General features: G+C 39.8%; 1 pseudogene; it reads left to right on the top strand.

The window, feature by feature from the left end:
* Positions 1-6,067: 6,067 nt before the first annotated feature.
* Positions 6,068-7,070, top strand: LOC133055189 (olfactory receptor 4C5-like; annotated as a pseudogene).
* The last annotated feature ends 3,572 nt before the right edge of the window (positions 7,071-10,642 follow it).

Here is a 10,642-nt window from a genome sequence, read left to right as displayed (position 1 = left end):
GGTCAGTCTTCCCTTCTACTCTGAAAGCATCTGGAAATTTCCAGAATGAAAACTCCCAACAGAGTGCTTAGGAAGATATCCCAGATGAGGGCCAAATGTGGAAATGAAGAAGAGAAATATTCTCTTTTCTCAATGGTCCTTTCTGGTCAATGCTACACAGGGGGTCTGTCTGCGGGATATGTCCTCCCTGCCACTGGTGGTAAGAGCAAGGCCTCTAGACAACGCACAACTGGTCTGAATCAGCACCTCCTCCCCCACCTATCCCAGTGCACGAATCACATCACGGAATCAATGTCCAGTGCCCTAAAATAACATAATTGTTAGAGCTCAAGCTTAGAAATTAGACCAGCTTGTATTTCAATCCAAGGTCTCCTTATTATTACCTTTTAGATCTTGGTCAAAAGATGCTCACAGTAAGCATCAATTTTCGTTTATATGAAGTAGGATTAATATATCCCACATGGAGATTATGTGAGAATTAGATGAAATACCACATATAGGTAGCACAGTGATGTAAATACAGAGTGCTCATTATCTGTTAGTTCTCATTGCATCCACATTTCCTGTATTTCCTACAACCTTTCTAAGACTCAACTACACTGTCAGATTTTTTAGTGAGAGATGGCTGAACATCCATAGATTTCTGAACTATAATGACTTATGGATCAGTATTCAATACTTTAAAACTTAACCTTCCTTCTCTCTTAGTTTCTGTATTTGCCCAGATTCTACCAATATTAAGAATAAAGAAGCCACGTATGTGAGTTGAGACAATTCTTCCCAGAAACTTGAATCAGTTGAGCCGTGTGCTCTGGTTTCCTCTACACAAAGTGACAACAGACACCAGTGAGCTTTTGCTTTCTGCCAAGCACCACTGTAAGCACTTCACATGTGCTAACTCGTAGAAACCCCACAATATCCCGTGACAGGTACTCCTATCACCCTCGTCTTACAAGTGAGAGAACTCAGGTATAAAGAAAGAGGCTGAGGAGCTTGCCCAAGATCACATAGTTAGCAAACAGAAGAGGCAGCAAAACTCTTACAGTTAATCACGATTCACTATTCTGTTACTAAAAGCAGTTTCTCTAGCCTGGCAGTTGCTCAGTCGTGTCTGACTCATTGCAATCCCAAGGACTGTAGCCCCCTAGGCTCCTCTGTCCCTGGAATTCTCCAGGCGAGAACACTGGAATGGGTTGCCATCCCCTTCTCCAGGGCACCTTCTTGACCCAGGGACTAAACCCAGATCCCCTGCATTGCTGGCAAATTCTTTACAGTCTGAGCCAATCTAGCCTACACGCCTTTATCTACAGGGCATTAGCAGGGACTTAGTTTTGCAGGGACTTAGATATTTCCACATGTTATCTTCCTCAATCCCCCCTGTAACTGTAAGACAGGTATGAACAAGGCTGTTTTATGAACACTAGGGGGCTCATGCATCCATTATCCCATGACTAGGACCTTCTTTGCCTTGGGTCCCAGAGTCCAAGATCATTTTATAAACACAGTCATAGAGCGGCTGCAAACCCAGCCCAGATGCCCCTCCTTCATCTCCTTGATCAAGATGCCATGGCCACAAGAGAGAATGGATAAACTGGTTTGGCTGCCATCCTGGTTGAAGCTGCTAGTTCTAATCCTCTGGGAGCTGAGAGATCAGAGACTCCCTAACTCCTTGCACTTGAGTAATACTTATTTAAATATTTCCATGTAACCACACTTGAAAGTGTTGGTAAAGATGAACCCAGGAAGACCATATAAGCATAATCATCCCCGAATCACAGAAGCTGTGTGGTTTTGAGTCTTCAACACATTAGGATCCAGACTCCTAGGAACCAAATAAGATATCTATAGGCTGAGCACAGTCTCAGTAAGAAAAAGATCTGAAAGAGATAACTTCAGGGAATTGCTACCTCAAATCAACTTTTATTTGTTGCTGATTTTATGGTGCTTACAATTCTTAATTTTTCTACTTTAACAGTTTGCTATTTCCAGGGCTTTATGTTAGGATAGATCTCAAGTCAAGTGGCTCTTTTTAATACACTTCATCTGAGCACAAGATAGACTGACAAATGTATAGTAAGATGGCATAAATGGAAATTTCCTCCAATGGTTAGGTTTTTTCCCATCACTTTCTTTCAAAGCCTAACACTTCGGAAGGTGTCAGACTAAAGAAATTTGTTATCTGAGCTGAAATGTGTGTACCTCACTCACATAATGGTATGAGTGAATAAAGTAAACCTAAAACACAGTCCATGAACTCAGCATTATTTAGGAATTCTCTTTCAGCAATGATTTTCAAATCATTAAGTAAGGAAAAGGAAATTTACAATTAAGATAAAAAGTGAATAAACCTTTAAAGCAGCAGTTGTTGATAGGTCAATGATCGCTACCCCCAAGCAAATTATGCTCTACAAGTAACACCTTGTTATGAAATGAGCACGTCACTTATTTCCCAAATGCACCCGGAGAGGTAAGCACAATCTGTGGCTTCTTTATCACGTTTTCCCAAGGGGATGCTTTGCTGTTGTTGTTCAATCGCCATGTCCAACTCTTTGCGACCCCATGGACTGCAGCATGCCAGTCTTCTCTGTGCTTCATCATCTCCCAGAGACTGCCCAAGTTCATGTCCATTGAATCAGCGATGCCAACCATCTCATACGAGAGTATTCAAATTACAGGTGAGTTAGGTTTAGACATCTATTTCTGCTGTCACAGATTTTTATGAATAATAAGAAAAGGAGTCACACAGAATATTATCTCTTTTATTAAATTATTTTTCTTATTATAAAGGTAATATATTCTCTTTGTAGGAAATTCAAATCAGAAAATTTTAAAAAGAATAAAAAATTTATCTTAAATCCATAATCCAAATAAGCATGACTAGACTTTAGAGCATTTCTTTCAGGTGCTTTTCTATGTTTATATGTCATTTTGGACCATTTAGATCATAATAAAGAAGCTGTTTAATATCTTGTGTTTTCCACTCAATATTATGTTGGACGAATTTTTTCACACCACATTAATTTTTCCTGTAAATAGTCCCAATGGTCACTTGATATTTTATAACTATAATTTGCTTAATTGTTCCTCTTTATGTAGACATTTGAATTGTTTTCACTTTTTCATTATCATACAAAATATAAAATATAGCTTGTGTGCAGTTTTTGCCCATAATCTTTATACAGAATAGATTCTGAAGGATAAGGAGTACTGGATCAAGGGGCATGACCAATTATAAAGCCCTTACTATACAAAGTCAAACTTCTTTCCAGAATATTTTATATCAACATAATACTAATAAAACTATCATAATATTTTGCTCATTTTCTAGTTTAAAGTATTTCACTGTTTTTAAATTGTATTTCCTTGATGGCTTATGAAATAGAGATTTTTTTTAAGGCATCTAATGTTTTTTCTAAGAATTTTCTTTTTATTAAAAAGTTTTGTTAATTTTTATAATTGTGTAGGTAGAACTTTTTTTTTGTAAAAACTATGTCTATGATAATAGTTATCTATCAGACTTGTTGCAAATAGTTTCCCAATGTGTTCTATACCTTTATGTAGTTAAATCTGTTAGCTTTGTCCTAGTTTTTATACCACTGAATTTTGCTTAAAATGCTCTTCCCCACCTAGAGATTAGATATATATTTGTTCATTTGATTTTCTGTTTTTGAAGATATCTGGTTTTATTAAAAGTCTTTAATGCATGCTACCCTTTTTTCTCTCTTTTCCTTTTCATTTTATTTGGTGATGGCATAAAAGATAGGCTTTATTTGAAAAATGTCTATTCAGTTGTTAAAAAATCTTTTATGAACTACACATAATATTTCTTCAAATTTTCTTTAAAAATAATGGCCTTTTACCGTTTGACCATACTTGCCTCTTATTGAGCTTATCTGCTCATTTATTTCATTCATATTTTTAAAACTCTAAAAAATATTTGAATTCCTTTATAGTCTGCTAGTTTTCTATTATTTAATATGTTGATTTCTGCATTCAACTTTTTCTGAATATATTTAGTTGCTTTTCTAACCTCTTGAGTTGATTAATTAATTCACTTATTTTCTCTCTTTGTGTTCTTTCTAGATACCAATTATAATAATCAAGTATTTCAAGGATAAGAATAATGATAGGTCTGTTTTTTCACCTTTATACTCATCAAAAGTTTGGAGTATGTGGCAAGTTATGCATTTTACTTTTAGTACAGCATTTTGATCTATATAATAATAATATTCTTCAATTCCTCCATACCATCTGTTATTTTTCTTTATTTGTACATGAGAAAGTTTAGGTGCAGTAAGACTAAGGTCATCACATAGCTTCTAATCAGTGAAAACAGAATTTAGAAATACCTGACTGCACAGAACACACGCTGCTAAACAAATTATAATGCTTGAGTTTCCTTACCTTAAAAGTACCTGTTTTCTAAAGAGATCTAGAATATTTTTCATAGTCTTCCATAAAGCGAGCTTGATTTACAAAATTCCTCTGAAACCTAAACATGATAAAAATTCTCCAAGTAGTGAATCATAATGTTTCAAATAAATTTGGGGGATATTGCATTCAGTTCAATTCAGTTCAGTCGCTCAGTCGTGTCTGACTCTTTGTGACCCCATGAACCGCAGCACGCCAGGCCTCCCTGTCCATCACCAGCTCCCGGAGTTTACTCAAACTCACGTCCATCGAGCTGGTTACACCATACAGCCATCTTATCCTCTGTCATCCCCTTCTCCTCCTGCCCCCAATCCCTCCCAGCATCAGGGTCTTTTCCAATGAGTCAGCTCTTCTCATCAGGTGGCCAAAGTATTGGAGTTTCAGCTTCAGCATCAGTCCTTCCAATGAACACCCAGGACTGATCTCCTTTAGGATGGACTGGTTGGATCTCCTTGCAGTCCAAGGGACTCTCAAGAGTCTTCTCCAACACCACAGTTCAAAAGCATCAATTCTTCGGCACTCAGCTTTCTTCACAGTCCAACTCTCATAACCACACATGACCACTGGAAAAACCATAGCCTTGACTAGATGGACCTTTGTTGGCAAAGTAATGTCTCTGCTTTTTAATATGATATTTAGGTTCCTTCCAAGGAGTAAGCGTCTTTTAATTTCATGGCTGCAGTCACCATCTGCAGTGATTTTGGAGATATTGCATTACATCATGCTATTTTATCCTCCTCAAAATATTCTTTTTTCTTCTTGTGTGGTGGTATTCTTAGAAAGTTTTATTTGAATGTAATATAAATTCACAAATATAACTGCCAGTTATACCTCAAAAGTGAAAGTGCAAAAAGTGAAGTTGCTCAGTCATGTCTGACTCTTTGTGACCCCCATGGACTGTAGCCCACCAGGTCCCTCTATCCATGGGATTCTCCAGGCCGGAATACTGGAGTGTGTTGCCATTTCTTTCTCCAGGGGATCTTCCCTAGCAAGGTATTGGGCCAGGGTCTCCTGCATTGCAGGTGAATTCTTCACCACCTGAGCCACCAGGGACGCCCTCAGTGATACCTCATTAAGAAGCATACCTTAAGTAAAGAAGTTATACCTTACTGGGGCCTTAAGCATTCATTCCGTTCAGTTTTTTCTGAGGTGTAACTACATTATCCCTAATTTTGAGTTGAGTTTACCTGATGTTTTATATTCACCCTGAAACAAGGTAAAAGTGATAATAATAAATTCTGCAGCACCTCATCAGCCAAGTGACTAGAGAAGGGACACGGGGAGTAGATTCTCAGGAACTCAAGCCCCTGCTCCTTCGTAAGGGTCCTCTTTTTATTCCTCTTTTCCTACAGGAGAAAATACATGAGCATTTGGTGGGGGAATACCCATCAATGTACACTTTAGGAAGATGACTGGAATGTCAACAGTGATAAAACTGCATTTGTGTACATGAATGTGTATGTGCATGTGTGGGTGAGTGGGGGTGTGTGAGAGAGAGAGAGAGAGAAGACAGTTATGTGTTCATTTTGTGGCTAATAATAATGTGGCCCAACTTTAAGTCTTGGGTTTATCTGCCTCATGTTTTTCTTACAAAAAATAATTCTGAGAAAACATACTGGGATTGGTCTAAATTGATCCTCACAATTGTGATCCCTGTGCTATTCTCAGGGAAATCAGTTATCTGAACGCCAGACTGGACTCCAGGAGCAAATGAACAATGTGACGGAATTCCTCCTGCTTGGCCTGACACAGAGCCCAGAGGTACAGAAGCTCCTGTTCGCTCTGTTTACCCTCCTCTGCTTTCTCACTGTGGCAGGCGACCTACTCATCACTGTGACAGTCGCCACTAGCAGAGCCTTAGGTTCCCCCATGCATTTTTTCCTGTCTTTCTTGTCCTTCATAGACTGCTGCTGCTCTTCTACCATGGCCCCCAAAATGATATTTGACTTACTTGCTCAAAAGAAAGCCATCTCCTTCAGTGGATGTATGACTCAGCTCTTTGCAGAGCATTTCTTTGGAGGAGTTGAGATCCTCTTGCTCATGGTGAGGGCCTGTGACCGCCACGTGGCCTCTGCAAGCCCCTGCAGTGCGCCATCACAGTGAACAGGAACGTGTGTGGCCTCCTGGTGGCCATGGCCTGGGCCGGAGGATTTCTTCACTCTCTGTTTCAAATTATTTTTATAGGCTGGTTGTCCTTCTGTGGCCCCAGTGTCATTGACCATTTCATCTGCGAAATTTTCCCTCTGCTGAAACTCTCCTGCATTGCCACTCACGTCTTTGGTCTTTTTGTTGCTGCCAACAGTGGGCTGATGTGTATGCTCATCTTTTCTATTCTTATCACCTCCTATGTTCTCATCCTTTGCTCTCTAAGAATACACAGCACTGCAGAACAGCAGAAAGCTCCCTCCACTTGCGCTTCCCATGTTGCTGTAGCGGTCCTGTTCTTTGTAGCCTGTATGTTTGTGTACCTTCGGCCCACAATCACCTTCCCTATTGATAAAGCGCTGGCTGTACTTTATACCATGGTAACACCCATGTTAAACCCTTTAATCTACACCCTCAGAAACTCAGAGGTGAAAAATGCCATGAAGACACTCTGGAGCCAAAGAGTAACCTTGGGTAATAATTTTTGTGAATAGAGAAGATAAAATCTATTCATATCTTAAGGACAAGAACTGGAAATAGAACTGCCATATGACCCAGCAATCCCACTTCTGGGCATACACACTGAGGAAACCAGATCTAAAAGAGACACATGCACCCCAATGTTCATCGCAGCACTGTTTATAATAGCCAGGACATGGAAGCAACCTAGATGCCCATCAGCAGATGAATGGATAAGGAAGCTGTGGTACATATACACCATGGAATATTACTCAGCCGTTAAAAAGAATTCATTTGAACCAGTTCTAATGAGATGGATGAAATTGGAGCCCATTATACAGAGTGAAGTAAGCCAGAAAGATAAAGAACATTACAGCATACTAACACATATATATGGAATTTAGAAAGATGGTAATGACAACCCTATATGCAAAACAGAAAAAGAGACACAGAAGTACAGAACAGACTTTTGAACTCTGTGGGAGAAGGTGAGGGTGGGATGTTTCAAAAGAACAGCATGTATATTATCTATGGTGAAACACATCACCAGCCCAGGTGGGATGCATGAGACAAGTGCTCGGGGCTGGTGCACTGGGAAGACCCAGAGGAATCGGGTGGAGAGGGAGGTGGGAGGGGGGATCGGGATGGGGAATACGTGTAAATCTATGGCTGATTCATATCAATGTATGACAAAACCCACTGAAAAAATAAATAAAGAAAGAAAGAAAAAAAAAGAAAAAAAAAAAAAGAAAGGAAAATGATTCTGAAGTTAAAATATGTGACTTTAAGTATATTATTCACCCCCTTGCTTTCTGAAATCTTTAATGGTTCATCTTTCACAAAATATCAAGATTTGATTAAATGATGACTAAAGCTCTTCAATTAGAAACTTCTTTGCTTCTATAAATTACTACTAATCAAGGGATGTTGTTTTTTAAAAAATTACTTTTTAATCTTACTTTTTCAGGGTTTTTTGTTTTTTGGTTTTTTTGCTACACTGAGTCTTCGTTGCAGCGTGCGGGCTTTCTCTTGTAGCAGTGAGCGAGGGCGTCTCTCTAGTTGACATGCTCAGGCTTCTCATCACAGCTGCTTCTTAATTTCAGAGCACGGGCTCTAGGTGTCAGGGCTTCAGCAGTCATGGTGCGTGGGCTTCTGCAGTTGTGGCTCACAGGTTTAGTTGCTTCTCAGCATGTGGGATCTTCCCGGATCAGAGACTGAACCGTATCCCCTGCAATGGCAGGTGGATTCTTCACTGGACCACCAGGGAAGCCCTCAAAGGGGCATTGTTAATCAACTTAAAGAATCACAGAGGCTGGAAAAACTTTGAGTTACTGTTTTCAGTAGAACGATTCTCTGTAAAGCTTCAGATATACAGTATATAACCAATAGGCCAAATAATTAAAATAAGTCCTAACAACCACAATATTTAAATAAACAATAAGTCCTAACAACCACATATTTTTTTTTTTCAAATCAATAGTTTTAGTACTGTAGGCAAGGTAGAGTTATTATTGTGAGAGATGATGACCAGTGAGAAATGAATGAGTTTTGAGAAATGAGAGTGACATAAAGGCAGGACTCATTCCAAAATTAGTACCAAGTGCTGCACAATTCCAGGGGCACCCTTTACAGTGTAATCTGGGCTCTTATCAAAATGAATTATTATCTATGTCTAAAGCCAAGAAGGGATATAAAATTCTTCCAGGAACAACTGTGGAGCTACCTTGCACACAATTTCCCAGGCAGAGTTTTGTGGAGCACTGTTTTTGTAAAAAGATATCCAAATAGTTTTGGGGGGACTGATTTGTGCTTTAGCTAATAAATAGAAAAGTATCCTGTACAAACAAAAATTAAGTTGGTGATAGGTAAGTAATCAAGTCAGAAAGCGTGCACATTCAAATTTGAATGGAAAATTTTAGACCAATTGTAAACCAATGAGATGGAAAATAATTTGAGATACAGACACAGTGCAAGTTTAATGGAAATAACCCCAATAAAAGAAAGGGATCCAAATTGGGGCCAGGACTCAAGTTTTGCAAATCCATCAAAGTTACATCTCCCTTCAGAAGGACCTGAATTAACCCAAATGACTCCGCGGGCACACCTAAGGCATTCATTGCATATACATTAATCTTCAATGGTTTAGTAAGTAATTTATTCTAAATGGGAGACACTCAGTCATGTCTGATTCTGTGACTCCATGGACTTCAGTCCACCAGACTCCTCTGTTCACGGGATTTTCCAGTCTAGAATACTGGAGTGGGTTGCCATTCCCTTCTCCGGGGGATATTCCTGATCTAGTGATTGAACCCACGTCTCTCTGTCTCCTGCGTTGGCAGGTGGACTCTACCACTGCACCATCTGGGAAACCCCTGAAATGGGAGATTGTTTTTTTTTCAAGTGTTACCAATCCATTTGCTGATCACTAAGAATCCATATGTTACTACCATATTTTCCAGCCCCTTTGTTTTTAAACAGGAAGTAATATGTGTCACAGTTAGGCTTAAACATTGAGAAGTCAGTATGTTCCTCGCCAGGACTATTTCCATTTCTTTTTCCCCGCTGCAGCAAGCCTGGAAGACACACACTGAGATGGCAGGGCCACCCAGTGAAGCAAGCTGTGTCAACCTGTAGCTATCTGGAAGAGGGCTCTCCTAGAGAAGCAACTATCTCTCCATGAATTAGGCCTGAACACAACATGAAAGTTGAAGTGTTAAGCCACTGAGAATTCAGGATTCATTTGTTGCCACAGCAAAATGATCCTTCCTGACCAGTTACCTTGACTCATTTCATCTTTTAAAAGACTTATAAATATCAAGGAGAGAAAAGGTTTCCATTACTTTTGCAGTTATCTTCGTTCTCAAAACACAGAATGAATAAATGGCAATCTTCACAAAAACAAGTCCAAATAGAGCATTTTTGCTTCAGTGGTCATGTGTGGATGTGAGAGTTGGACTATCAAGAAAGCTGAGCACAGAAGAATTGATGCTTTTGAACTGTGGTGTTGGAGAAGACTCTTGAGAGTCCCTTGGACTGCAAGGAGATCCAACCAGTCCATCCTAAAGGAGATCAGTCCTGGGTGTTCTTTGGAAGGACTGATGTTGAAGCTGAAACTCCAATATTTTGGCCACCTCATGAGAAGAGCTGACTCATTTGAAAAGACCTTGATGTTGGGAAAGATTGAGGGCAGGAGAAGAAGGGGACGACTGACAGAGGATGAGATGGCTGGATGGCATCACCGACTCAATGGACATGAGTTTGGTTGGACTCCGGGAGTTGGTGATGGACAGGGAGGCCTGGCGTGCTGCGGTTCATGGGGTCGCAAAGAGTTGGACACGGCTGAGCGACTGAACTGAACTGAACTAAACGCACTACAGTAACTGAAGTATCTAAACCACAAGTTCATACACAATCTTGTCTTTCCCTCCACCTGAGATATAAGGCAATCTTGAAGAAAATTATTAACTAGGTATTGCTTCTCAGTCGGTCAGTCATGTCTGACTATATGTGACCCCATGGGCTGACTGTAGCCCTCCAGGCTCCTCTGTCAGTGGGATTTTCCGGGCAAAAATACTCAAGTAGATGGCCATTTCTTCCTCCAGGGGAT

Source organism: Dama dama, chromosome 1 (assembly GCF_033118175.1).
Source record: "Dama dama isolate Ldn47 chromosome 1, ASM3311817v1, whole genome shotgun sequence".
NCBI classification, from domain to species: Eukaryota; Metazoa; Chordata; class Mammalia; order Artiodactyla; family Cervidae; genus Dama; species Dama dama.
Note: the sequence above shows the minus strand (reverse complement) of the source record. Positions and strands in the feature narration are given on the sequence as shown.